Here is a 26,662-nt window from a genome sequence, read left to right as displayed (position 1 = left end):
TCTATGGGTGGGGTTATTGATAGCAAGCAACGACAGAGCGTGACAACTCGTTTGTTTATTTTCAAAAGGTTTTATCATATAATACTGTGTATCCATAGTCTAGTTTAAGCCGATTTTTTCTTTAGTACTTATCAGAATATTTTTGTTGTCCAATTTTTCCGAATAGTGTTGAAATAAGTTCGTTAAGTAATGACCACCATATTCGTTACAAACGCCTCGAGAAATCAAATTTGTATCATTAACAAGTTATGATGCTAATTGTTCGCTATGTTACGACAAAACGCGGCGCTTCGTGTCACACTTATTAAGTGGACGCGCCTTTTTCTCAAAATTTAATTATCAGTATTAGAGACGACACCGAAAATGTGGACAAGAAACCAGGTGCCACGTCAACCGAAACAAGAGGTTATTTGCGAAACTGTTTACAGAGAAACTACAATTCCTTTTCAATTTGTAGAAAGTCGATAATTGTCCGACACGATGATGGATAGGTACCTGTTAAAATGGCAAGAGACAGGCGGCATTCAAACTGTAATAATTGATTGGACTTTACATTAATGACTCGTTCGAGCCGTGGTTGACAATAATAGTACGGGGGTCGCTAAATGGATGATATTATGTCCAAGCGATGCGACGTCAAATATGAAGGATGGTCCTACATTTGTCCTGCTCGTTTTCCGAGTATTCAACAGCCGACAGAGCAACGTATTTGATTTAATGTGAAACTATTTTGACTTTGTTATCTTCGAATGGGCCTTCGCCTAGGTTAAAATTCCAAAGTTGTTTTAAAGAATTAGCACAAGGATGAACGTAAAAGAGAACAGGGAAGAATAATATGAAAAGATACTTAGTAGGTAACTAAATTCGTGATATTTAAACAACATGATGAAACTGTTAAAAGCTAAAAAATAAATTAGCATGAACACGCAAAGACAAATAATTTAAGTAAATTCACAAGTCAGCAGCGACGTAAAGACTATCAAATGATGTCTACAACTATTTGAAAATGTACCACTCGTGATTGCAGCGTTAACACTCCGACCAATAGGATTGTCCTGAAAACCTAACCCGTCTCCATAAAACCGCTCGAATACTTCACTAGTGCTAACTAATTCAAACTCTATTTAAGAGTGTTAAGGTTCAAATTGGCAATCAGGACGAGTTGTCTGACGACAGTCAGGTAATAAGTCAAATAGCTTTTACCAGGTGTCCGACAAATGGAAAACTACTAATTAAAGTACTTTACTCCGACGAGACTTAAATGGAAGTGCGTACTTGGTCGTAAGAAGTTTAATTAATCTGCCTGACGCAAGCATTGGATCGTTTTCTTTCTATTAATGTCCGAAAGCAGTTTGTTCAATTGATTCGCTGTGTAGCAACAAACAGCTTCAGTCTTGTGTTTGTGCTAAGAATTTGAAGAGTTAACGTTTCTAAAGATCAAAGAAGCGGATGATTAGCGGATCACTTGTAGAAACTGTTGTTGCATAAGTGGATACTAATGCTGTGAGGTACTTTGAGATTGTAATTGTGATGTTCTGTTTAGCACTTCTTTGCATCCAAGGACAAGCTTGTACATGTTCAACTCCACAAACAAGATAAAGCTTTGGAATTAAGTTACTTTATACAAAAAGGTAGTTGGTGGTTGAAGTTAACAGTATCAATTTAATACACATAATATGTACATCTAAAACTGCTTATAGATACAGGACGTTGTAAGTATATAAAAATATTGAGATTGAAAATCCGAAGCACGTTTAGGTGTAGGTACACAGAGAAAATCAAGATGAATTTAATGTCAACAGTAATTTACTCGACTATTAACTCGGGACAAAATTGAATTCTACCATGTGAGTCTAATTTATATCGTCGTAATTGCACCAAATTGTCGTAATAAAATTTTGAAGGTAACGCCATTAAAATCGGTTCAAGATAGACAATGTGCCCCTAATGAACGCTGGGACATGTAGAAGAAATTATTTACGCCACACACTGCGACGACTCGGCTACAAATGTGAGACATAAAAGAAGATGTAGAAATCTCGGTAATGATGTAAAGTGAATGGACAACAGTAATTACAGTGTGCAGCCGGGAATCTTTGGTGCGTATCGTCACAACGCTAATTGTCAAACTTGAAGGAACCTCGTAATACTGTATTGTGTTTCTCAATATTTTCCTTTTTCATACGCTTGTATTCGGTCCGAAGTGAACAAAGCGTTCCACATTCCTACACTCGCAAATAAAATACATCACAGTCGATAATATTAAAGTCATTAAATAAAATAATATTGTGACACAATAGGTTCGATAGATCCAGTTTCGAATGGCACCTATTGTAATAAAGAAGACTAGATTCGAGAACATTAAAATTCTCTGGATCGTATAATTACAAATGACACATTTTAACATTAAAGACACCCACGCACGGCCTATGTTGTGGCTCTAAACTAGTATAATTTGTGTTAAAGCCGTAATATATGAGACTTTAGGAGTTCCACGCACCGGCGTTCCATGCATTCGATCGTTAATAAAATTATCAAAATCTAAACAGGTTTTATGAGTATCGCTCGTGCGTTGGAAAGAGTTCGTTTCGGTTCGACTTATGAATGGAAATGGAGTTTGGTATTTTTAAGTGTTTTAAAGGTCGTAAATAATATATCACCGCGTGATATTTCCGTCGGACGATTCCGAATGTTTAGATGGATGAGCGCGTCGACTCGAATCGCTACTGGATTTTAATCCGCACCAACCTAATAAACGGCAGTTATTTTAATATTTTTGGGCGTGTTTCTGTAATAAGACACCTGATGGAAATTATTTTGATTGAATATGACTTATATTAGATAGTTTACATCAAAACAAGTTTGAGAGAAAATATTATGAAATTCGAAATATTCCTCTTAATTAATTGGCTTTTGAATAACAGCAGCATGGGTCGAGTTTAATGACTTTGGCCGGTTGGTAATAGGCCCCCTGGCTCTTGCTAAGAATTTGCGGAGTAGTTAGGATTATGAATTATTGTGTTAAATTATAATATTAGCGGTGCTAAGGCACACCTAGTGGAGGTATTAGAGTGAGACAGTTTTTGCGGAGCGCGCTGGCCACAGTGGCGGTTGCGTTGCGTCAGCGCAGTCGTGATTCAGCCTCGTCGGAACCACTTAGGTACTTATAACTCCGGCATCACAACCGTAATTATTCCGAGCACACGTGGACATGGTTTATGGCCGTGCATGGCCTGCCTATAAACGTACACCTTTTTGTTTAATAGGTTAACGACTTGTATGCTGTCTTTATTGATCAGGGCCAAAAATACTACTTTAAGTAGGTACTTCAGGGCATAGAACAACTTGTTTAGTCTTTAATATTGAATCGAATATCAAATAAAATATCTTTTTTTTAAATCAGGCTTTGACCTGTTTCCAATTTAGTCGTTACGAATATTGTTAGTTTTTGCATACTTTTATAATTTTGAATTCTAGCCATGTAAGAGGAAATATCAAAGATTTCAAACATGAGTCACTAGGGGGGATTAACAACTTTTTATCTACTGCGGTGGTCTTCGTTACGAGATTCGTCGAGTGAGGTGTCGTAGGTGTCAGATGCATACCAAACATTTGCTATAGTTCTAACGGCTGTTGTTTATATGACTAGAAAACCATCAACAAACCGGACCACACTGTAAGAGTTTGAAATTTTGACACTGGCTACAAAAAAATCTGAAGGAAATCTTAGTTTAAAGAGAATCTACAAATGATATAGGTCTAGTTAATTAGTTTCACGTACTATGACAAATTAAACAGAAGGTGTGTAAAGAAGCCCTAAAGATTATTGGTATTGAAAACATTGTAGGTAACACATCAAGATTTGGAATTAAAAATCTTAAAACAAAATAAATGGCATTAATTATTTGAGTGATCCCCGGCATTAGAAACCACACAAAGAAGAATGAGTTACTTACTTATCAGATTGCAAAAGAGTATGAAGACAATTTATAAAGTTTTTGTTGGTCACAAAAACGTGTTGTGACATCGAATTTTGGACCGTATAGATAATGGCAAGTGGGAGCGTAAAACCGGTAGCCAGTTATCGCCACCAACGAAGGAAGGTTACTGATACAACTTTGTATGAAGCGAAGCTTAGAAGATAATACTTCTTTTTCGATAAACATTTTATTTTTTTTAAAGAACGTCTCGGGCCCTGTGCCGAGGTTTTTCTTGCCGCTTCTTTTCCCCGGTTATACAGGTTGTGAGAAGCTACAGTAGTTTTAGGCAGATAAGACGTTCGTTATGTAAAAATTGACGATTCAAAGTGTAACTATGTTACCTACTGAATAAAGATATTTTAGAATTTGAATGATTTGCCCATGCATTAACTTGAAACTCTTGAGAAAGATGTTAACAATGATGGAATTTATACGTACTTTTTAATTGAAAATATGTGGCTATTTTCCCGCAAATACCTACAACTGATTTATCATGAATACAATGCAATACGTTTAAGGAAGATATTTTGTACAATATCCAGAATCTGATGATTAAAGCTCAACAGGTGTGACGAGTGGAGAATCTCTGTCTCTCCGTGGTTTAAAATAGATAGTCTTATATATTTATATTAGAAACTAGATTACTAAACGCGTTATTTGTTTCAAATGCATTGCCATCGAAATTCAGAGGTACAAAACAAATAATTAAAAAATCTAAACCGATTGCTAAAGTTTCATTCTGAGAAATTGTAACGCGCTTATCAAATGTCAGATCGTAAGAAACCTTGCTAATACATCCTTTTATTTCAGTGTGCTACATCTAAAGGTCAAACTATTACTTTGATAGATTTCCGTCTCGATTTTAACGCAATCCATGAATATTTACTATCTGGTTACATTGGACTTTGGAAAAGCCCTTTAAAGTAAGAGAAGTAGATCTTTGTGATCGAAATCTTATGTAAGAGATCAAATAATTCTGATTCATTAAAAGATTCATTCTGTTTTTTTTTTTGCCTTCTCTTCGCTTATAATCGAAGATTTTATTCTCAAGTTTTCTGTAAAAATGATTGATAAATACTAAAAAATAATTTAAGTTGGACAGATTATTAATTAGCTAAACCATTATCGTCGCCATTTTTTCTGATTCATACAAAGGTAAATTACTTGTTAATCATGTAAAAATCGAATAAACACACATGTTCTGACCAAGATAACATTTCGAATCTAACTAGTTTATACTGCCTCATCGTTTTATCTTGTACTCAAATAGGCTTTACATTGAATTAAACGTCTTATAAATAAATCTCGTGCATGTGAGTTTCGACAAATGAGTTTGACGGACGCGATAATGAGAGGTTGGTGTAAAACCGGTAGGGGACCATCTTACACCGTTACTCGACACATTCTGCCCATAAACGATGTGGCAACACTGAATTCAATCGAATCTACTTTTAATTAATTTTCTACTTGATTACGGTGGCTATATTATTTATTATAGTTGATTATTAGTTCGGTATGTAGTAATGAAACGAAAGCTTCATGGCCAACGGGAATTCTAAGTCGGTTTATAATTAACCTGGTATAATTAAGAAGTTAGGCGCAGTTATAGATCTAGATAAACAATGTGCTAAGTGGCACTTTGTATGTTGTACCAGCTGGTTAGTAGGTGAGTCAGATGCTTGAGATATATCCACTTGTATCGTAACAGTCACCTGAAGTTTCCTCTTGAAGATATCGCTCTAAAAAGGTTAACAATTAAAGTTTGCTAATGAGAACCTTTCTATGCTACATTCCTCAAAAACAACGTAGATAGCGCTGTGCAGATTTTCCTTCGTTTAAACTTCTAATTTCATAGATATAATAGACATATTATGCATCTTTCATCATAGTTTTTGGGTGTAAATGATGACCCTTTTTACACCCAGGCACAATTACATTTTCCACTCATTATTATTCTGATCAAAATAAGGAGAAGCAATATAGGTAGCAACATAATTCAACATAATGTGATCCAAATATTAAGCAACATTCAACAAACAAACATCATTCCGTGAAAGAATGGTTAGTCATGCAAATAAAGTATTTTGTGATTGTTCTTCCTAATGTCATAAAATTAAATAAATTGGATTCTATGTATTTTACGTTTAGCTTAAAGAGATTCTAATCAAACTAGAATAAAACCTACTAACGAGTAATAATCCGTGGAATTAACCGTGACAGGAAAATCTTCATCCAAATATCGCCTAAAACCCAAGTCACGTCTTTGTTACCTTTACAATGGCAATTCCACCTGAACTAAGCAGCTGGTTATTTCCACACATCTAATTAATAAACATCTTATTATGAAACCTTGAACTTTTGGTTACATGTAAGTCACAACCGGACAATGGGTCTTATTATAAATATCTTTACTTACTCAAACACAAGCACAATCACAGACGCGCGTATCTCAGTAATTAATCGTTGCCTTATGATTGATTAAACACATTAAAAGCGAGCACGATTCTTATTTGAATATTAAATCTATTAAGCAAGTGACATAATACTTAATACAATTTTAATCTGAGTTATTGCACGGCTAAGACTCAGTTTTGGAAACAATATGGGCGGTTCATACATAATGCATGACAGTTAAAACTAATGGAAAACTTATTGGGAATTTATGTTAAACTAATAACAATAGTTTAATTGAAGAATAAAGGTCGTTCTGCACTATAAGTTTGATGTTGCGCATAAATTATGATAATGTAGCAGTAAGGCTCGAAGTGACAATTATTTGCCTATATGCGTATAAATCGTGCTAAAAATTGTTATTACGATACGTAATGAGTATAATTTGATGGTTATAAGTATAGAAAAAAAGGAGTGTAGATAAATGAACTCCCACTTGACAATATTTGTCAGGGTAACAAGGTAAACGAGGATATTTATCGACACGAGGTCGTCGAGTGGGCAACCCTTTACGCGCTTACACCCGTAAGGTCCAACAAATTTTTATCTGCGGCTACTGAAACCAATACCTCGAGACCATAGGAATAAGACCGTATTGTTTCAACTGCAATAAAAACTTTGTACACCCAGGCGCGCTTTGGCAAACAAGTACTAGTGATGCGTAACGCAAACTCCGTTGTCGATATTTACACGACAACTGCAAACACTGACAGTCGATATTTGTCCAACTCGCGAGCTAATGGCGTGAGGTGTTCGACATAATGTTTGCCGTCTCAGATTCACACGACTGCTACTGTAATTAAAGGTACGAATGACGCAAAAGTCACTAAATAAAGTTTCCTCATACTTTATACTTAGTTAAAATTTATGAACGTATCATTTGATACTGCTTATTGTGCAAGGTGTGTGTGTGTGTATAAGCTGTAATAAACGAGTAAAACTTGACTTGGGGTTGTACTTAAAATAAAATAATAAGGCTTAAAAGGAGAAAAAAATAAGTTAGAGCCATAACTTCATTTTGAATTCCGTTGGGTATGTTCGAGCCGGAGCGCGAGCCCAGCGGGGGGCACCATCGTTCTCACCTCACGACGCGAGTAGTAGCCGGTCTTTAATAAGTATCGATAAAATATGTCGATAAAATATGAATATGTATAAATATTTCCGATTATTATCCTTATTACAGTAAAGCGCGCTCAGTTAGGGAACAATATCGGGACCAACAAGAAGTTACTGATCCTTTATGGGATATCTATTGGTCCTTTATGTGCTTATCTAGTCTAGTGGTACCCATGTAATCCGTTCGAGCGTTTTGTTCTAGTGAAACTTTGCTCTGAACGAAGCTCGCTTAATTAATTGATTATTTAACTAATTTAAAAAGTTGTTTCAGAAATATCTACTAATATTACAACAAAATTAACACCTATTCATTCTATTTATTGAAAAATCTGCATCAACGTCTGATGTTGTATCGAGAGACATTATTTTTGGGTAGACAGGTTTTGTAAATTCAATTTGTACCTCAAATTATCCGTTTCTCGATTAATGGGCGACAAAGTGTCGCCGGGACAGCGCTAATTAATCTTAAGATGGAGGTTCACATTAATTAAGAGAGCTGCTTTATAACGCATTGGAATTCGTTTCTAATTTAAAACCTGTAAGGATTAGTTTGCTTTAAATGGAGTAATGTCCTCCTGACATCGAAGGTGGTGTGAGGTCTATTTTATGTTTAATTTTTTATTTTATTTTTAAAATATGGAATTCTATTGGCGTTATGTTGTTTTACAGATATCTTAGGTGACTATTTGGGTTTGAAAACAAAATATTGAAAACTTAAAAACGTGATTTGACACAGTTAACCTCTTAAGGTCCGGATTTGCAGACACAATAGTTAATCTCTTCTATTGAGATTTTAAAAGGCATCTGTGACTTACGACCGTTGGTAATATACCTTTTTATTATTTTTGTCTAATGTATATAGATATTATTATTATATTAAGATCTAACACTGAAACAGGAGCCAGAGTGGTGACGTTAAAGAGGAAGCTTATATTTCAATTCACTTTTTATGTATTGGACTGGATATAAAATATATATGTCGAAGAAAGCGAAATGTGTAATAAACAATAGAGCGCTACACTAAATTCCATAAATAGCATAAATTAAGTTGAAATGAGCTGATTATATTGATGACTAAGGCTATAAAAATGCTGAGAGCAGAAATGTATAAGATAGGAAGAGATGTTGCCTTCAAGTAGGACATAGTATAACTCGTGACTGACTTTGCTAACTGACGTATCTGTTTTTTTTGTGCTAAAGTGATTTGTGTCTTATTGACAATTGTAAAAGGTGCAAATCAGTTTCGCCAAAAATTGCAGATACGTCACTTCGCGACTTTAGCGACGAACTAATATATAACATTACATATAACAAACGGATGGGCAGAACTACCGGTCTACAATAGACAACTTTTAGCAACTCTTAGTATTCCAAAGAAAATATACTTAGGCTTCACTGCATAGTATAAAATAAAGTCGCTTTTTCTGTCCCTATATCCCCATGTACGCTTAAATGTTTAAAACTACGCAACGGATTTTGATGCGGTTTTTTTAATAGATTCAATTTTTCAAGAGCTTCCTCTTGAATCATTCTATATGTATAATAACATCCATTAAATAGTGGAGAAATACTGTCATTGAGGTTTTTAATGTGTTGTCGTAAATATTTCATTTTTTCCTCAGCATTGCACCCGAACTAAGCCGGGGCGGGTCGCTAGTAAAAAATAAGAAATCTAGGCTTCCAAAAAATATAACATAAGTTTACGACTATGGAGAAAATATAACATCGACCCGAAGTCTTGAAATTCAAACCGAATTGAACTAACTATTGTGTCTGGAGGTTAGACGTACATCTAATGCAGATGAACTAACATGAATAATGGTAGAGCCAACTGTGTGAAAATTGCATTAAAGGTAAATTAATAGTTCATTCAACCTAAGGTTGCCTGGAAGAAATTGCTAGTTAGCAATAAAACCGCCGATTGTACTTCTCTTGTCACATTTGTAATTGTTTTCAGTGTTGTGTTTATATGTGCAATAAAGCGTTTTTGTATTGTATTGTAATAATTATTTGGTGCATCGGTACCGGGGACCTAACCTGAGTGACTTCCTAAGATGAATATGATATTGACTGTTATCAGTCTATCGCTGTTTCGTTCGATAATTAGAATAGAACAGGGGTGTTAAAAACGCCACATCGAAGCAATTCATCTAAAAAAGCAATATTGCAATTTGACATTTACGCATGTAAGTAAGTCCGCAATGAAGACAATGTCAAATAGCAATATTGCCTTTAAGTTATTCTTTTCATCCTTGACAATGCATGGTACTAAATACGTAATAACACCAAGTCGTCATTACCAGTTTATCAGATAGAAACACATAATAATTACAGTATCAAAATCACCCTTCCACGTGAAGGACAAACCTTAGAAACTCATTTGTTTAACGTCGTGAGAAGCATCAAAATTAAATGTCAACTCACAATGGCGGTCATACGCAATTAAACGTTTACACGATATGATCGCTTCCGTGAGTCAACAAATTATATTTTTTCAACACCAATTACATAACGCCTAAAAATATGTCAGAAAACCGAATCGGTGTAACGATCGTTAGTAAGTACAGAACGAAATTTTGTAATTGTCAGGTCAGGTTACGTGTGTTGGTCTAAAGTGGATATGTCATTTGATGAAAAGGCTCTCTAAATAAACCAGTTTGGAAAGGCACTAATGAAAAATTTTCGATGCATTCTTTTTTTGAAAATTCAAAGAATAAAGCCATTTTGCCGTGCGTGCGTTCCCGAAGTCGTGACGCGCGCAGTACGGCTGATCGTAGTTTGGTAACAAAGTGGACACGTCCACATTTTTACGACAGTAATCAAAACGTGATTGTCGCGTTCCCAAAAAACTTACTTAATTGTACTTGGGTTGTGTTGATGATAAACAATAATTACGTCGCTCCGTCAAAAACGTTATTAAAATACGCTTAACTGCATTACAGCCGAGGTGAGCTTCCTACGGAGACAAGCGGAACGATTTTAGAAAATTCAAAATGATTACCTTCATGTGTTTCGTCCTTTTTCTTTATATCTGTGTACAAGAAAAATAAAATACAATTTAACCTTATCGAAATAATAAAAAAGATAATAATTATATTAAGTGTCATAAGTTACCAAATATCGTACCATGTAATAAATATACTTTTATTCAAGAAAAGTCATTTATTTTTTTAGTATAAGGGACAAAGACTTTCGCCAAGGGTAAAAAGCTTTTTCGACTTTTTATTTTTTTATGTCCAGCCTATTAAAAGAAGAAACCACACACCTGTTCCCGACAAGGAGCGTTTAAGGCGGGATATTTTCTAAAATAATTATCATGCATATCTTTCGCGGCAGTCGCAGCCCCGGGGTGCTATTGTTTTAAGCAAATTTTTATTGCTTTTGGCAACCCTGAACAATGGAGAGCCAGGAGGGTAATTCCGAACGACGGATGCAGCTCTTAGCCATGCCCGCGACGACATCTGCACACGTTGTTTTTCATTAAAAACATCATCAACTAACAATTATACAGACTTACATTAAGATCAAATTTTAATAAACTAGTCACGTTCATGAAGACGTTGACATTTGAGAACATCTCAATCCTAATTAGACCCATTCTTAATTGAGTAAAATAATTTAAAAAAAAAACTATCCGTTTTCACGGCCAGTACTTTTATTGCTCGAGATACGTTATATTGAATTTTACACCTTTGCATCGATACGAAATAACGAGGCCCAATATTAACATGTAATTAAACCATAAACTAAGATAAAGATAAACGTATAAAAACACCGCCTGACCGCTAATCCATGATTTACAATTAGGTGTAATTATAGGTCTTACTTGGTTTAATTGCTGGCAATTTTAATTATCTTTAACATAAGGGAATCTATCGAATCTATTTATGAGTTTTATCCTAAGAGTTGATAATTATAATAAAATAATGCGGTTGTAAAACGTTTTGATGGTTTGATATTTGGCATTTATATGCGGCTAGTGTACTCGACTCGAAAAAGGATCAAAGCTATTAATTACATGAGCAAACAAAAGTCAATAATTAGTCACCGCGGGCGACCTCCAAACGAGGTTTGACTGAGAACCTCTCGACGCTCGAGAGCTTGTTCCATCAAATGTGCTGCATCATAGTTATTTCTGCTGCGAACAATGCGGGGACCATTGAACCATTCATAACCAGCCTTACAGATGTCCACCACAATTGCAGCAAACACAAAACTTAATTAAAGTGACACTTCGCATGCATAATGAAATGATTCACGCACATACAGAGATAAGACTGTGCCTTATGCGTACAAGACTTATATATGCATGTGTGCGAAAATTCAATGCAAACTCGCACATAGAAGGGTTTAAATACGGTGGTCTCACTCGTACTTATGCAAAAACGAGAAAAAATCTCCACATACTGTAGGTATAGCTATAAAATTTAACATAGTTGGTTTATGGAAGCAGGAAATGGTTGGTCCGTACTGTATTAAGTTACGTCGCCCCATCTTATTTAAAAACGTTCTCTTGTATTTTTTTTGTAACGTCATGTAATATTTTTTACTTTTTATTCTTTTTATGTGCTTAATTTGCAAATCTTGTTTCTTTTTGACACAGGTTACAAACGTTAGTGAGTTACAGTTAAGTACAAGTGGGATGTAACGAGAGCTTTTTGTTGCGAATTTTATGTAAATTGTTTTTAAACAATGAAGCATATAGTAACATGTTCCATGTCGCTTATCATCTAAGAATTCATGTCATAGGTATCGAGTGAAAGGTTTAAGTACGATCTGATGGATTTATTGAATATCCTATCCTATTGAATAAAGATATTTTTGAATTTGAATATTATAGGCGTTGGGGTGTGGTAACCTGTCACGAATCGGCATGTCCATCTTAACACTGTCAAGGACAGAACGTTTACAGGCGTTGTTCCAATTCCAAGTGTCATATTATTATCAATGAAAGGTCAATGACCGGTGGTCAGTATCCGTTAAAAGTGTTGTGCAGTGGCTGCAAACTGTCTTCCAGCTACATATGTCTTTATCCACTCTAAAAGAAATAAAAAATAAACAAAATATACCTATAAGTGTGTATGCATGTACAAAAACCTATATTTTTAATTTATCGGACGTTTAGGTTATTTACTAAGTATAGAAATTAAAACTCGGAATGAGAGATAAGCCGTCATAATCCTCGTATATTGCCTCCTATCTGCTGATAACGATATAAAGTTTAATTGACATTTTCCGACAGTGAATCAGTCAATCACTTGTAGATCTAATTGGGATTGTGTTTACAAATGTCTCGACAATTTAATAAGATTGTTTTTTTATAAGTATATAATTAGGTATGCTGGCCTAAATATGCGGCGATACATTTAGTTACAATTATGATTTGAGATTTTTGTTGCTTTACACACTTAGAGTGAGTGAGTGAGAATGAGTTATCTCTATCGTACTCACTTATCTTAACATCATCATCTCCCTAGCATTATCCCGCTTTTCATAGGGTCCGCTTACCTAACCTCAAGATTTGACCTGCCAGGCGAAGGAAAAACCAGCCCAATACAGGTTAGGTCACATACCTCCGAAAGTGCATTTCTCGGGAATGTGGGTTTCCTCAAGATATTTTCCTTCACCGCTGAGCTCGTTATAATCATTTATGATCCAAACATGAATTCGAAAACAAATTCGACAATTATTGGTTTAGGTATGTGCTGGATTCGGACCTGCGACCTCACGCCACCTGGGATGGATAAACCCTACCCTTCCATTGATAGGTAAGGTAAAATCAAAACGCTAAGGTCACTCAAGGCGCCCTCCGGTTAACTTTACACTGCCTCCGGTCTGCTGGAAGATATTTTTTTAGGGATAAGCTTGTCTTTTGTAACTAAATAAGGTAGATTTATAAAATATCATTAGGTACCTAAAGGTTTAAGTAGTTTTTTTTTAAATACATTGTTATTACTTATTATCAGATTAAGTACCTATATTGTCGTACCACTCCAGTTACAGCAATATACCTTGTTATCTACTAATAATTAGCGATAATCGATAACTTCCAAAATGTTATCTTCAATGTTTGCTATTAAATAATCGATATGCACTCATTTGATAACCGGTCAATGCTACGCCTACGGTAGAATGGGGAATAGTGTCATTCATAGGTGCACATACCTGCATAAAATTCATGAAAATTAAGCACAAAACAAAGTTACAGACACTTGGTATTTGTTTTAAAACACTTAAATAAAAATACTAACTACGCGGGCGAACAGATCAACAGTAGTCTATAAAATATTTGATGTCATTTTGACAACACTAAATTATCTTTTATTCTTTTTCACCGACAATTACAGGCCAAGGAACAGATCTTTAATTAATTTATGCATAATTATTTTTTAATATTTCTTAATAAATAAAGGCGACGCTCTGAACGGTATTATTCGGTGAGGACAGCGCTAAATTAATCGGCATCGTCAATTTACGATTTCCGATTCCGTAAAAAGGTTAATCGTCTGAGGCGTCAAAAACGCGCGATGTCAACTTGAATGCCTCGCCTGGCTCCGCTTCTCACCTCAGGCGTTTTTCAATAACACCAAACAATTATTATTAAGTATTCGCTGAAGGCATACGATTCTGGTTCTCGGATTTACTCGCCCACAAGAATTTTCGACTAAATTGGGATAATAAGGTAAAGCAATTTGTAAAATAATGCCCGTGTATTAATTTGCTCATCTTACTTTTATAGAGCGTGAAATTTGAGAATGGGGATTTTTTATTCAATTTTCTTTTAATATACGAAAATTGACGACCGCCAGCCATGCATTACCGATTTGCCGAAAACTATGTGAAAAACTTTTCAGATTTTTTTTTACATTTTTTTTGTAATTTAAAAGGTCTAGAGATCAAGTTCGCTTTTCGCTTGTATGCGAATATTTCGTCGGCGCGCGATCGTTCGCATCGATCGTCCGGAATAAGGCTGTGCAGGTTCGACGGCTGGCCTTGGTGGAACCGGCCCGTCTCGTCCGAAACACTTCTCGGCAATTATTCAATAAAACAAAAGCAAAGTTTACACCACACCGCGGGAAATGCACTCTCCGGTCAAATTAATCTCGCTTCATTAGCGATTTGGATTATTACTGAATTCTGATTTGCCTAATTATAAATTATAAGTAGGTATGTAGATAAAGTATTGGTTAAGTTTTAACGTTTAATTTTAACCCTGAGCTGAAGGTTTTATACTTATGTGTTTTTGAAAAATAACGTAACAAAATAAATCTGTTATAAGAAGTAACACTGTCAAACTAAAGTAAATAAATAGTTATATGAATAGATGTATATCTGTACCCTCCCATTCTTTACGCACGTGCGTCACAAAGTGCCACAATGCCGCTAACCAAAAGAAATCCGGCACGAGCCTCTGAAAAATGTGCCATGAAATTCGATACCACACAAACCCGGCTATCTTTATTGAAATTACCGTCTCCCGAGGGCATGCGCCTCTTCAGACGCGAGCCAAACGAAATATTTCAAATGCAAATCGTGCTAACGCTATGAATGTAATAGTTTGTCGTGCCTTGCGCACGCGCCGCATAGCACCGGAAACAAATTATCATACCCATATAAGCACGTACGAAATCGACGAAAAAGTTATTGATGTCACTCAACGCTGATAAATTGCGCTAAACGAGAAAATGGAGCCGGAAAGTGGACACTGTAATCTGTTGAATACACAACTGTTGGTACAATAATGAAGCGGACATTCGTCAAAAGCAGTTAAGGAATTTTTATGCGGTACAAATCTTTTTGTTCACGACCGTTTTTGGTACTCTAACGGTTAACAACATATCTCTATTTTTTGTTACGATTTTCCGTCGAATTGTGACAGCTGTAATGTTGCGTGTAGGGCAACACTGGGCAACATTGATCGAGCGTTTTGAATTTGGAAATCGATTGCGTTGTTTGTTGACACTTTGAAATGACGTTTCTATTTCTATGTGGACCGGAAACAGATCACCTCTCGATTGAATCCGAAAAACTAACGGACATTAGACTGCAATAAATAGGTAAATCAGGTTAGTCGTGAATGAGCGACACGTGTTCAACTGTAACGGTCAACTGTACGGTTGACATTAGCTGATAAATGTTATTCCATCAATTTGGTTTTCCCAATATATTTTAGGATGTATTTTAATATGGAAAGCACGCCCGACATTTTAGCACGACACGAAACTTATTTCCATTGCAAAAATCTTTTTGGCTCGAAAATATATTGTTTTAAAGTCGGTATGTAAAACATACTTTACAAGTGCTTAGTGTAATTTAAATATTATGTAGAATGCTCCAAAAGACATGTACAAAATCATTTTTGCCTTCAGACCCGAGATATTTAATGTTAGATAGAACGGCGTATTTATGGAAATATTAACATATTTAAAAGCAAAAAGTAATTAAGTAAAAGACAATTATTCGACGTACCTACCATTAAACATTTTCTAATAGGCGCTTCGGGTGGTTCGGGCAGCTATCAACGGTAAAACTAGAATGCAATACACATTCGCATATTTCTCTGTAAGCCAATAAGAAATTTCCGAGTGAATAACGAGTAGTTGGCATATAAGAAATCAATTATCCTTTTTAATTTCTTTTTTAATGGAATTCCAAATTCGAATTCAAGCCGTTGCAAGTGTTGACGACCTCAGCGGGTCACGTTTATTGGAAATGCGTTTCAGGTCGGTGTTTCAACCGAATGCTAAACCATTGTGAAGATATGCCATAGAATATGAAATGTAATGAAATGTATTTGGGTGAGACGTCCTCAGGTCGGTGACTCGGTGTTGTGTTATGATAATGCTTAGATTGCTATTACTTGTCAGGTCTTTGTATAATGTTAGGAAGATCTATATTTGGATATTATACAACAGGCGCAGTAATGGTATCTGTATCGACGTTCTCATTTTATGGTATATACCTACCTATATACGACAAAGATACAAAGACAATATCAGTAAACATTCAAAATATTTTTTGTAAATATAATAAACATGTCCCTTTAAATAAGATAAACCTATTGCGTATTCCTAACTCTTATAACCTAAATAAAAATTTATTATAAAGCGAACCCTTTAAAAAACCAACTTGAAGTGTTTTCCTAATACTCTTCTTACTCCTTATATTTTAGATAATGTGTTATCTCTCTATCTTTGCCATCTCAAGCCGTCACGATGACCCTTATCTTTGGAGTGGGCGAATCGTTTTCCCATGCGCCTCAGTTCCACTATCTGACACTAGATGGCCCTGGGTGTAACGCCCTAATAAAATTCATCGAGCGTATTTTGGCAGAACTTTGGGTTGTTTACTTTTTTTTTACTTGTTGTTTACTTGTATAAACAAGATTTTTTTATATTTTTCTTATGTTACTATTTTTTTTTTCAATTTTAATATAGCGCCAATTCCAATAATGTTCGCTAATAACAAAAAACCTACTTAGTTCCTATTTAAGCCGGCCGGCATATTTGGAAATATCAGGCTCAAAATATGCCAGGTTTACTTTTTCATATCGTGAAGCCAGTTTTTTCTAATTTTCCTCGTTTATGCGATATTCTCTTCTCTTAAAATGTACACAATGAATATTTTCACAGGACAGATAAAACGATTTTTTTGGATAATAACTCTGATTTGCATCACCTAAATTGTTGTGAAAATTACCCCTGGTTAATATTTCTAGGTAAAATTAAGACAGTAAAAACGAATTCTCACAATAATTTGAAATATTATTGTAAAATACATAGATATAGATTTAATAAAATAATTGAATGTTAATAAATTTACCTATAATATTTATATGAAGATAAGGAAAACCACTCAATATGGTGGAATGTCTACAATGTCGAGGAATCTTTTGCAAAGACTGAAGGAAGGGGGAACGGAGCCATAATAATTCATGAAGGAATAAGACATTCACTTCTACAGACATGCACATTTCAATAGGTAAGAGGGCTTAACGCAAATTATATCACAATGAAACGTTTAGAAAGAGTTCCAAAAGGTGCGTAGACAGGATTTTGTCTTGAGATTCTTAGCCTGAAAAATGTATTCGATGTATCACAGTTTATTTCCAACTTCTTTAAACCAATGCTTTCTATTTAGCATAATTTCTATTAGCAGTGATCGTCAGGTTCGTTAATATAGCGAAAACTAATAGAGGAGGGATCTGGTTTTACAAAATTAAGTGTTGACCCCGGATCATAATTGATTGTTAGTTAGCATACCTACTCAAAAAGGTGTTATAAACTACAAACATAGTTCTTGTACCTGCTCTTAGCTTTCTATTCAACTGTCAAAACATGTATTGGGCGAGATAATAGAAAAATGTTTATGCAAACTAAATCAATTTCCATACCGTCGGTGGCGCCATTGTTATGATATGATATTCGCACCGGCCTCTTGCGCCTACGCACCTAAATCAATTATCGGTACTGGCCTGTAATAAATTAAATACTGTTTGCGATCACCGATACCGATCTAAGGTCGTTTTGATTAATGGAGTGATCAGTACTGACCGATATCGGCGGGAAAATGATCTCGGAGCAAGATGGCCGACCGCGCGAGAATGCAGCGCGCGCCAGCGATTGTTCCACCGTTATTGTTTCTAATACATTCTATTTTGAAAACCTAAATGCGAAGATGTGAATAGGTCCCTACCCACCACTTGTTATCCGACTTTTGTAATTTAGGTTTATAACTATAGATCTCTTGTTAAAATATTAAACAGTAATATTTGGTTGTCCATCTCTTGTACCTACAAGAGACAACAGTATACCTACCTAGGAATGCTGTTTGCGAAGTTTAAATAATAAGGCCGCCCGATTGTACTAGGTATAGTATTCATGCTTTAGGTCTGTATGTTAATGTTAAGTTTTGCGCATTAAAGTACCTTTTGTAATTGATTCACTATCTTTTGAAAAAATGGTGCTTATTTAAAACTTTTTCAACATAGGCAATTCTGTGACAGAATGGCGCCCAAAGAAATTCTGCAAAATATGTCTTTGCCGATAATTCTTATTTACAGAAAATTTTAATTTAACCTGATACGCTTTCTTTATTTACTTTTTATGAAAATTATCAACACTTTCATGGACAGGACTATTATCACGTATAGAAATGAAAACTTATTTTGAAAATATTTCACGGAGCGTTAAAATTTCAATAAATAAAATGTTTTCTATTTATAAATCTAAGAAGGTAGATATGTAATATCTAGGTATATCTCATTTACCCCAGGTGTACTTTAAAGCTGTGATTGGCAGTTTTTTATAGAAGCTATTATCGAAAACACTGGCTTTATAAATGCAGACCAAAAAATATTTTTGATATAGGGACCTAGGTACTACATACTGTTTTAGATAACATTTTGATTCATCATCTTTTGTTCAGTTTTCTTATAAGTGAGGATAGGTAGATATTTAGGTATATCAGAAATCAATAGCAGTGCTTCTCTTGTCATTTTTGTAATTGTTTTTAATCTTGTGTTTTTATGTGCAATAAAGCCTTTTTGAATTGTATTGTAAATCCGGAAGTCCAAAGCAGACTTCCCAACGGCAACATTTTTGTGTACAGCAGAAATTGTTTACATTATTTGTTTCATTGCAATTTTTTCAAAACAATTTATGATTTAAACGTGTTGGGTTCGCTACTAGACAATCTAACAGGAACTTTTAATTTTCGTTTTCAAGTTCCGAGTCGGAAGTTAAATCCGTTCTAGGTAGGTAGGTATTTTCTTCTGTCTTAAATTTTCCGGAAATATTGATGACGTCAGTTTCGTCAAGCTATAAGGCATTTTCAATATTTTGTTTTTATACAAAGTTAAGTTGGTAAGATTAATTTTGCTACCAATCCGAATGTTGTTATTGTTGTTAGTACTTATAGCAAAAAATATTTAAACGGATTTTAAGTTACATATTTAAAAATAATGTTTTATTGGTATGTATATTGTTTGTGTCAATTTTTTATTATACTTTTAAATTAATTAATTCCGAATTGAGAAGTTTCATTCAAAGTGTCTGTTGATTTTAATGGCATTTTGTGTTTGAAAATCTAGTACCTAGGAGGATTGCGAAATAAATACTTGCATATTTTCCACTGTATTTGCAAGAGATGTATCCTCCGGCTTTTTGACGAATGCAAATTATTCCATCTCCGCTTCGTACCGTGCTGTTTCTGAAGATTGCCTCCGGAGTATTTTTCTGATCAGGATGCATTTCTTATTGGAACTTAAACAATTGAGTTTCCAATTGTTTGAGCTTGGGTCCTTATAAGAAAAAAGTAAATATTAACCTCTGAGCATCGCCCGCAGAACGCTGCTAAACTCTCGATTGCGGCATAGCACGCACAGTCACTTTTTAGCACTTGTCCAATATCCAAAACTAGTGTAAACTCAAACAACACTACAAGTGTGATCAGTCAAAACACACGAAACTTTTTAATAACACCAAAAACACCCACAGTAACTGTTAATGAGGAACTAAAGTTGTGTTGTTGGTGCTTGTGAATCGTTCGGGTTGTAGTCGGCGCGGCGCGCGCGACGTTTCACTATCAACAGTCACCGGCACACTGCGCCGCCGGGCGCGCGCTCCCCCCGCGGGCCGTGTCGTCCCCCGCGCGCCGCAGGGGGCGGGGCTAGCCGAGCGAGTCGAGGCGAGGCGAAGGCTTAATTACGCTCAGCGGGCGAAGCGGGACGGCGATAGCGAGTGGGCGCGAGCTATTAGCACGCGGAGAGCGGGACGACGCGCGTCTTAAGTATTTTGTATAAGTAATGAGGGGTGCGGGCGCGGGGCTGCATCTCCCGCCAATCTTCAATGTTGATGACGCCGCGGCCTCACCGCCGGAGCGAGCGGAGCGGCCCTCATTAACGCGGCCACGCCTAGATTTAATTACACCGACGTTTAATTGTCAACGCTTTCGCCTCACCAACTATTGTTATTGCGCGAATTCTATGTTCGGAATTGATGTCGTGTTCATTTATTTTTCTTGGTTTTAGATGATTGGTTCATCATTTCAGTAATTAGAAAATGAAAACGTGATTGTTAAGCTAATTAGCTTTACTTGCCTCTCGAAATTATTAGGTAGGTATGTATGTTCAATAAATAGGATGGCTTTAATCTTTAATGCCTTAAACACTTATAGTTAATAGTTAAGCAGGTTCTTACTTAGCTTAGTTAAGGTTTTTACGATAACTAAGAGAAGTTTATACTACATATTACCAAGTTAACTAAACCGATTTTAGAAAATAGATTAGTTACGCTTTGCTCGTCTTGGCGGTGGCACTACCGTGCCCACAGAGTTAAGTAAGAAAGTAGTAAAATTTACGAATCATCGGTAGATTTAGGTAATTAATCCAGCTAGATTTGATTAATCCTGCTAAGAACTTCATGTAGATTTAATTAATCCAGCTAAATTGTATTCATCGTGCTTACCTTAGTTTAGATAGGTAGGATATCTATCGCTACCTAGAATTGTTTAAAATTTTTCAAATAAGTAGATTATAATTCTCGGATTTATTTATTTCAGTAAGTAGGTTTACAAAATTGTCGCTTGTAAACGGTTTCTCTATATATCTACCTACCTAGTTATCAATCAAACATTTTTCCATTTTCAGTAAGAGGTCTACTTGTGAATTTTTATTGTCCATCCGACAAATGATAAAAGTAAAGTAAGTACCTGGGCAGACGCAGTATAGAGCTGTTTAATGGATTATTAAATATACGGATGTTTTTAATTATATTTTATACTAATTCTTTTGAATCTGATTGATTAGGTAGGAAAGGTTAAGACTTAGTTTAGGGCTTTTTCAAATAGACTAAGTTGTACTTTGAATGATACTGATTACTTAATGGCTCTTTTCTATGAACGCTCTAAACTTTTCGAAACCCTGTGACTTTTTTACAGAATCACTTAATCTTAGGGTTCTTCTGGGAACCTTTGCCGGAATAATTACATGATTTTATTTTTTATAACAAGTTATTTATAAATGACTGACCGGGTATTGTCTAGTTTGGTATATAATACTGTACAAAACCACAGTTTCGAACTTTCTCAAACCGTCATCATACCACACACGTCTTCAAGACACGCCATAAGCACTGACAATTGTTTTCGATGGAGGTGTTAAATAAAATAAAATAACAGGCAAGAATGTCGGTAGCCGTAAATAAATAAAATGTGTCTCTACAAATTGTGGTCTGGCCACACACGTCGCGCAAAAAATGGCAACACTACCTGTGTAGATAAAATTTGTTTATTTAATATAATTTATTTATTTAGGTACACATACAGTAATACATACAAACCTTTACAGACAGCATTATAAAAATAATAATTTGGTAGGTAGGTATATAAGCTTGATTGCTTGTTTATTTTCAAAAGCCCATTTATAAAAAAAAAAATCTAAATAATATGTCTCAACACTGAACCCCAGGCCTTTAGAGATAAACCGTAATTTCTATGGAAATATTCCACCACACAGCTCGACTGCGACTTAAAGAAGATGTAAGGGCCAATAACTAACCCCGTTGACAAAAAATTTCAAGCTACCCCATTTTCAAGTCGCCTGTTACGAGTAGCAGCTGCGATCAAAACTCCTGAGGAATCAAATGATTACAATAGTAATTAAATACGCAACATACTCTATATTCTTAGAGTCCATCACAGGTAGAGTTCAAATATCTTTGAACAGCAGTAGATACGTAGCAAATGGCGGCCTTATCGCTTAAAGAGATTTTTTCCAGGCAACCAGGTGAGGAAATTTTAGAAAAGTCTCTTTCGTGCTCGTGCTAGTGGTCTCGTGTTCTAAGTATAGCGCCAATGACTAATGGCCAATGACCATCGTCGCCATTTCTGGTTTCGGGTTATTACTGAGCCGCCAGAGGTTCATGTAATAACTAGGTACATACTGTTCTGTCCTGTCGAATCAACACGTTATCTGTGACGGCCTCCGTGGTCCAGTGAGTTGAGGACTGAGCTCACGATCCGGAGGTCCCGGGTTCAATTCCCGGTTGGGATATATCCCAAAAATCATTTTGTGATCCCTAGTTTGGTTAGGACATTACAGGCTGATCACCTGATTGTCCGAAAGTAAGTTCATCCGTGCTTCGGAAGGCACGTTAAGTCGTTGGTTCGGGTTACTACTTACTGATATAAGTTAGTAGTCGTTACATGAGCCATGTCATGTAACCCTGAGGGTTGATGGGGTTGGTAATCCACCTCACAACCTACACGACAGAAGATGAAGAACACGTTTTCTGTAATAATTTTGTTAAAAAGTTATAAACCTTAAAAGTGCCGTTACAAACTCTTTTATTTATGTCTTTCTTAGACACGTATTTACTTAAATAAATAAGTAGGTACTTAACTAAATAGTAGCCGAGAACTAATATATAATATCATGTCATATTCAAATAAATATTTCAGTACAAACATTATATTTTGAGGCAACAGCTAGAAAATTACTTCGAAGTTTATGTTTTACATTTATCTCCGTTAAGTTAGGAATTGTGTTTAGATTGTAAACTTTATCTTGTTTAAGCTACAATTGTATTGGCTATATTTAGTTCGTAGAATTAAAGCAAGATTAACAACTTAAATACCTACGTTTTACTACTGGGCATTATTATCTCGATCAAGCGAAAGCGGTATGGATTATATTCCACCATGCTGCTCCATTGAAGGCATTTGGAAGTTGAAGAAGATGATTAGATAAACGGATCTTCACCGTCTGCTAGTGCGCCACACACTGCTGAGTGTGAAGGGAGCCTACGCGCTGCTGAGTACCTAGAGCGCCTACGAGTATGAAGAGGAACTTTCCTGGACCGAGCCTGACGGCGCGATTACTTCTTCAGCGCAGCTGACAGGGAAGTGTTATTCCGATCTGCCTTCAAAGGTATTCAATACAGAACAGACCCACGCACCTGAGATCTTATATATATAATTTATATAACTTAAAAAAATTACCTTCTTTTATTTATGACACTCAACTACCTAATATCATGGATAACATACATAATGCATCTTTTATCTTTGTTTTTGGGTATAAATGACGAGCCTTTTTATTGTGTGATATTACATCTTCCACCCATTATTATTCTGATCAAAATAAACAGAAGCAATACAGGTTGCATGCAACATAATTCTATACGTAATCTGATTCAAATATCAAGCAACAATTATTTTATATATGCTTCTGTCATTACATTTTAGAATAATTATGTACCCGAGTAATGAGAAAATAGATTAGACAGCGTTATATACAGGGTGTTAGTGGCATCGTAACGAAAACTTTGTGAGATGATTCAGACCATTATTCCGAGTTGATATCAAGTAGAATTTTCCGTCGCAAAAGTATGGATCTGAAAATATAAAAAAAAAACACTAAAATTTTTATGAATTTTCCAACTGGAAATTCCACTTGATATCAAAGAATCATGGTCGGAACCATACAGCTCAGTATACGTCACTAAGACCCATACCTTAGTATTCGTTACGATGTCACTTAGTAGTGACATCGTAACGAATACTAAGTAAGAGGGATGACTCATTATTCTAAGTTGATATCAAGTCGAATAAAATTGAAAATTTCTAAAAAAACTAAAAAAAAATCATGACTTTTGCGACGGAAAATTCCAGTTGATATTAACTCAGAATCATGGTCTGATTCATCCCCTGAGTATTCGTTGTCACTAACACCCTGTATATTATTTTTGAAGAACATATCCTGGAATGTCCCTCATTAGACAGAGCATGGGAAAATACAAAACACTCATAATGAATGATAAATATGTAACTTGAATAAATAACAACATTCAATGTCATCTTGACATTGTTCCGATATTATATACATATACGATTATTTATTATGTAAATTAATAACAAATTATGATTAGGAACCTGCTTTTAATGGACTAAATTGGTATTACTTTATAATTTTCGAATTTAGAAAATAGAACGTATGAAAACTTTGAAAAGCAATTTTGTTATTACGCGGGTATGTACCTACAATCATGAGCAATATCATGTACACACTTTAGAACCCAGTCGCACTGTCATATTTGACATTTAATGAGACTTACGGTTTAATTTGTTAAAAAAGTAAATGTGACATGGTATTGAAGTGTATGTACATATTAATGCTCGTGACCGTACATAATTATTCAAAAATATAATTTAATAGCAGAGGTATATTTAAAAAGAATGTATGATATTTGGATCAGATATGGTATGGCATTATGTGCTTCCTGTATTTCTTCTTTTTATTTTGATCAAAATAACAATGAGTGGAAAATGTGTTGCGCCTGAGTGTAATAACAAGGGCCATCATTTATACCCAAAAACAAAGATAAAAGATGCATAATATGTCTGTTATCCATAATGTTAGAAGGTTAAACGATGTAAAATCTTTACACCGCCATATATATTGTTTTATAAGAACATACCTTGGAAAGTCTCTGATTGTAAACAATCATGATCGAAGTTCTGTTTAGATTTTCAAAAGCGGGAAAGTTTTATTTAATAGGTAATAACGTCTTATTATTCTTATTCCAATTCGAATACTATTTAAATATTAGCTGTTAATTTAATAAGATATACCTACTTATCTATTAAATATAGTTTACTAAGTATAGTAAAGTTATGTCTCATGTGGAGGAAGCGAAAGAAGTGTCTAAAGAACGAAGCAAATGGGATTTCATAGTCTCTGCTTACCCCGGTAGGAAATAGGCTTGGGTTTATATATGTATGTGCGTCTCATAAAAAAAAATCTAACGTCACTTGTAAAATATTATTAGAACAGTTCGGTAGGTAATCTCTTAACATTCAGTACCTAGTTACGAAGCGTGTCCAAATAGTTTAAAATGAATAATCCTAAATCGATTTATTCGCATTACGTTTTTAAAAGTAAATGGTATTTAATGGATTTATAAAGATGACAATTTATTTCGCGTTTTAAATTCAAAATCCCTCCGCATTTAAACGGTGTTTATTCTACGTTTGAAAATTACGCTCTAATCATTTTTTCATTAATACTTATTTATGACACTAAAAGCCAAAGGTAAAATCCTTTAGATATACGTAGGTATCATTAGAGAAAACTAAAACAATCTTCTTAGACCAAACTTTTTTCTTCCTAAAATCGCACAGACGATAAATCGCAATTTGAAATTTTCGCGCCACTTCAATACTACGAAACTTGTATTTGTACATAGAGTAGGTATAACGTGAGTCTATTGAATAAAAGCCGTGCGGCCATTGACCCGCGTGGCCAACCCCTGACCTTGCCGTATCGTAAACCGTACTGATGTAACCGTGACTTTCCTGCCCGTATTTGTGTACGGTCGGCAACGCAGCTACCTGTCTAACTTTATACGTAAAAGGTGTTTTTGTGAGCTTGATATGGGTTCGGGGGTGTATGTTATCGTCGGAGCAAAGAGGTTTAAAGAAGAAACGGTTTTTTTAAGGTTCGTATTTTTAGCTGAATATTGTTGATGTAGGTACTCTATCTAGTTTCAGCTGTCATTAATCTTCTTCGTCTGTTTATTAAGAAAATATTAGGAAGAAAGTTTGCATTTTTTTAAACTTTTGATACCTATTGAAGTACGTAAGTAGTATAAATAGCACTAAAAAGAGGCTTAAAGCTGTACTTACTTATGTTGTACCTACTTATTAATTTAAATAAATTTGTATAAACATGTTTTGTAAAACGTCTCTATTATATTAAAATGACGTGACGTGAAGTGACCTCTACATAGTTCAATTCATGTAAAAATAAATTTATTTTTTTCTGAATCAGTATCAGAATTAGAAGCAGTAGAGCAGCGTGGTGGTGTATGCTCTATACCCCCGGTTACCTAATAGGCTGTTTATGATTGTTTTGTTAAGTTAAAACTAAAAAGACGATCAGCCTTAGTCAAAAAGGAAGATTTTTTTTTAATTATGTAGGTACACAGTATAAAGGAGTGAACAAAATAATTTTATATTCAATTTTATCTCTAAAAAGCATCAGCTCAGCAAAATGTTGTGACACTCCGACATTGAGGGAGTACCACCACGCTGATTTTCAGCTGTGCCCCAGAAAA

At 35.1% G+C, this 26,662-nt stretch overlaps 1 protein-coding gene across 3 annotated transcripts in view; it reads right to left on the bottom strand.

The window, feature by feature from the left end:
* LOC126372847 (zinc finger homeobox protein 4) overlaps positions 1-20,137 on the bottom strand; it is a 48,709-nt gene extending 28,572 nt beyond the window's left edge. For 2 of the 3 annotated variants that reach the window (XM_050018746.1, XM_050018748.1), the window contains exons 1-2: positions 19,875-20,137; positions 10,549-10,578 (exon numbers count right to left, since the gene is read on the bottom strand). The gene's annotated coding sequence lies outside the window, so the exon portion shown is untranslated. The remainder of the gene's footprint in view (positions 1-10,548; positions 10,579-19,874) is intronic. The other variant, XM_050018747.1, reaches the window with a different exon arrangement.
* Between the last annotated feature and the right edge of the window lie 6,525 nt (positions 20,138-26,662).

This window comes from Pectinophora gossypiella, chromosome 14 (genome assembly GCF_024362695.1).
Source record: "Pectinophora gossypiella chromosome 14, ilPecGoss1.1, whole genome shotgun sequence".
NCBI classification, from domain to species: domain Eukaryota; kingdom Metazoa; phylum Arthropoda; class Insecta; order Lepidoptera; family Gelechiidae; genus Pectinophora; species Pectinophora gossypiella.
Note: the sequence above shows the minus strand (reverse complement) of the source record. Positions and strands in the feature narration are given on the sequence as shown.